Below are 4502 nucleotides of genomic sequence, written 5' to 3'. Positions count from 1 at the left end.
AAGGCTGTAATAAATTTCATCCGGCGCGTCAAACAGAAGCAGCTTAAAATGTGTAAATGGAAGGCCCGGGCCATAAACATTCGACTCAAATAACCAGAACTAATCATATTGCAAAAAGTTATTGTGATGGGCTTCTGTTCAAAAACCAACAAGTCTCATTAGAACGGTTAATTTGTGGGACGCAGGCCTCGTTTCTTCTCTGAGACGCTCTTTCAAGTGCTGGAGTGTCTTTCAAGATGAGGGTTTTGCTTTCCAGGTTTTTTATTTCTCCTCTCCACTGACTATCCTGTCTCTGAGGTGATTGCTCAAACCCAAAGTGGCAGACATTTCATAGGATGATCAGCCTCCTAGTGGGGCCTGGATATCTCCTGGAATTACAACGAATACCTGGATAATACAAATTAGTTCCCCTGAAGAAAATGGTCGGTTTAAGAGAGTGGGTTCTATGGCATTATACAGGGCTTTTTTTGTAGCAGGAACTCCTTTGCACATTAGCCCCCCCTAAGCTTCCCAATTCCCAGGTCCCAGCGGGGGATCCCCCGTTTTCACAGGCTTCTCCCCATCCCCAGCCAGCTGGCCGGCGGGGGAAGCCCCGCCCCCCACAATCACCATGTAGTTTTAGAGCTCCTGCAGGCCCGTTTTTAAAATATGTGCCTTTAAGGCTGAGCAGGAAGCAGGAAACAGGAAGGGCTTCGGAGAAGGGCCCCTCCCTTTGCTTTGATTTCATTTCCAGATCAAGTAAAGTTTTGCAGGAACAAGACCAAGTAAGTATTTGTGTGTGAGAGAGAGGGAGGGGGCAGGGGATTCCCTGGTTTGGAGGCCCTCCCCCCCTTTAGAAAGCGTGGGGGGGAGGGAAATGTCTACTGGGCGCTCTATTATTCCCTATGGAGAACGATTCCCATAGGGAATAATGGGGAATTGAACCATGGGTATTGGGGGTTCTGGGGGGGGGCTATGTTTTGAGGTAGAGGCACCAAATTTTTAGTATAGCATCTAGTGCCTCTCCCCAAAATACCCCCAAGTTTCAAAACGATTGGTCCAGGGGGTCCAATTTTATGAGCCCCCAAAGAAGGTGCCCTTATCCTTCATTATTTCCTATGGAAGAAAGGCATTTAAAAAGGTGTGCTGTCCCTTTAAATGTGATGGCCAGAACTCCCTTTGGAGTTCAATTATGCTTGCCACACCCTTGTTCCTGGCTCCACCCCCAATGTCTCCTGGCTCCACCCCCAAAGTCTCCTGGCTCCGCCCCCAGATATTTCTTGAATTGGACTTGGCAACCCTAGCCCCCCCCCTTCCCGATGTAGCCAATCTTCCAAGAGCTTACAGGGCTCTTAGTACAGGGCCTACTGTAAACTCCAGAAGGATTGGCTACATCAGGGGGTGGGGCCTAATATGCAAAGGAGCTCCTGCTACAAAAAAAAGAAGCTCTAGCATTATACCTTACTGGGGTCCCTTCACACCTCAGTCTCCCACCTTTCCCAAACACTACCCACAAATCTCCAGGAATTTTTCAATCCAGAGTTGGGAAATTTAGGGATTTACATCTCTTCATATCTCATAAAGAAAATATCTGCTTCCAAGACCTTTTTTTATTTTTTGGGGGGGAGCAGGAATGCAGTTCCAGCTGGTGTCAGGGGGTGTGGCCTAATATGCAAAGGAATTCCTGCTGGGATTTTTCTACAAAAAAGTCCTGTCTGCTTCTAATATAAAAGGTCCAGAGTCATAGGCCCAAGAAGGCTGCAAGGAAAAAAACACACACTACGAAGCATTTAGCCTAAATGAAAATAAAGAGGGGATTAAGGAATTTCTCTTTTAAAAGAACACACACATACCCACAGTTTAAACTGCAACAGACGCAAAAGAGCAAAAGAACAAGATGTTCACCTATGTATTTAAGAAGAGAAGAATCACTTTCTTTCCAAAGGGATTATTTATTACAGTCCCGCAACCTCTGTGAAGCACTGACGGCTTGACACGGTTATAGAAAATCAATGGGATTCAATCTCAGAAAGTTGTGTTGCATGCATTCAAACTTGACGGTTGCATAAATCAGTATTTCAGGCCTTAAAAAAAAAAACACCTTCAGCTCAAAACAAAACTAGATTCATTTGTATACTTTTGTTTTCTTTGAGACCCAGGTTGTGATTGATATTTCATTTTTCTTCAGAGAAGGCCTCCATTACCAATTGGCATTCAGTTGCCCTGTACGGCTGAGTGATGAAAGATCTCTCCCTTTTATATATATATATCGTTAGGGAGAAAAATCTGATTAGGGAACCTGTCTTCAAAGCGTTTTCAGCGGTCGAGAATTCTCTGTTTTAGAGGACACTGAGGTGAAAGCTTCTTCTACTAGTTCTGTGTGCTTCAGACACCTCTTCACCCATGGAAAACTCAATTCTCTGAGACAGAGCAGTAAGTCTTTCTTGTAATGTAGTTTGCCAAAAAAGAAAAGAAAAGAAAAGCTATCTTATTGTTTCAGTGCTTCGTTGGTAAGATACTATCACAAATAAGTCCCTCGTTGCTGAGGCATAATTATATAATGCCGTTAAGCTTAATAATATTCTTAAATCCCTAGTTCAGACTGATATAACCTTACAAAAGTGGTACATTGTTTCAGTGATCTTGGACATCATGCCAGTTTTGTGGTGTTACTGTAGCATATCCCTTGTCTCATTCTACCCTCTAACCTTCCTCCACTGCAAAAGAACCATTACTGGGAGTGACATCTTTCAGTTTGCTTAAAGTAGTTGAGACCTTGGCTTGTAAAGCTATCTTGAATCACTGCAGGCAGCAAGAAAAGGAGGGGCAGAAACGCTTTAATAAATAATAAGAATAACTGCCGGCATACTTGGTGAAGTCTAATCACCATTCAGAAACCCCAGGCTGAAGTCTTCAACAATGAGAATATGAATCAATCCTCACTAGAAATAAACGTCAAAAGAAAAGCTGAAATAAACAACACGGGTTAGATCAGGAATTCCAAACTTTTTTGAGCCTGCAGGCAGCTGTGGAATTCTGACACCCAGTGTCGGGCACAGCCATAAAATGGTTGGCACAAAATGGTTGGTGCAAGAGGTTCATTTAGCCACAAAATGGCTGCCACAACTTACCTTCATTCTCATAGTGAAGACCCTTGTGCTGTGGTGGCAGCTGTTACCAAAGCAACTTTATACACACACACACACACAGAGCCAATTAAATCTCCAATGACCAATCAGATGCTTTGTTGGGCAAAAGCCCCACTTTTCACCACTCACTTTACTTAACTTTCCTTTACAGAGCTCCTGCAATCAGATGATGTTGAGTAATGACTAAAAGAATAATATTTATTAAAGGAAAATATACTAGGCAAAAATGTAATGACCCAATAGGTTGTGTTCACGTCACTGTCTTGCAGCAGATAGGGAATATGATCCCTTTGAAGTTTATTAAATTAACAGCAAGTGTGAAGAAACACATTTTTTTTCTTGGGAGGTTTGAAAGGACCAAAAACTCCACTTTGCATTTCTGGCAGAGAACAGGCTGGGAAGGAGGTAGTCAGTTTTTGGGTATTGGTTGTTTTGGCGGCTGGTTTTTTATATCTGTTAAGTTAGCCTTGAAGCATACTTAATTGCCCTCCAGGATCCTGATGCCTACATTCCGATTGGTTGTTCTTTTAGAACCAGCCAATCAGGACGGGAGGCATTTGTCTCAGGAAATGCAAATGAAAGATCCTGGAGAGACCTATAGGGTGGATCTGTGCCCAAATAACTCAGGCCAAATGGATATAAGGAGCGGGGTTGCCTATTTGTGTTCAGTTCTGCTCTTGTTCAATAAATGTTCTTACTTACCTCAAACTGACTGAACTCACTATATAATATCAGTCAATGAACTCACTATATAATATCAGTCAATGGCTTTCTACACTTACCTCAGTTACCTCTTAAGAAATGCTAATACCTGGAGACAATGGAATGGCCGATTTCCCTCCTTCTCCCTTTCCAATCAGGGAACAGAGATTTGAGGTGTTAAATGCTAGACAGGCTTGAGGAAGGAAATTCTGAAGATTTCAGGAAGAGCTTCTCTGACCTGGGCTGACCTGGTCAGTGGGAGGAGAAGCAGATAGGAAACATGATCCCTCTGAAGTTTATTAATTGAACAGCACATGTGAAGAAACACATTCCCCCCCCCCCCCCGGAAGGTTTGAAAGGTGCAAAACCCCCACTCTGCGTTTCTGGCAGAGAACAGACCAGGAAGGAGGTAGTCCGTCAATGGCTTTCCAATTGAAAAGATCCGCACACACGCAAGGGGGATGATTTTTACCAATTACCCCCTCCCTCAGTAGCCCTCTAGAAGCTGTGTTTGAGAGGCTAATTTGGGTCCCTGCAGGAAAAGAGAGGTGGGGAAGGTAGGTATCTGCACAGTAGTCCTTCTATGGATGGATCTTTTTGATGGGATCCAACCTATATTCTGTACGCCGGCAGATGTGTATGCTGCTGTAGACGCTGCAAAAGGCAAGGTCC

Source organism: Heteronotia binoei, chromosome 3 (assembly GCF_032191835.1).
Source record: "Heteronotia binoei isolate CCM8104 ecotype False Entrance Well chromosome 3, APGP_CSIRO_Hbin_v1, whole genome shotgun sequence".
In the NCBI taxonomy this organism is placed as follows: Eukaryota; Metazoa; Chordata; class Lepidosauria; order Squamata; family Gekkonidae; genus Heteronotia; species Heteronotia binoei.
The sequence above is the reverse complement of the archived record's forward strand: the minus strand, read 5'-3'. Positions refer to the sequence as shown.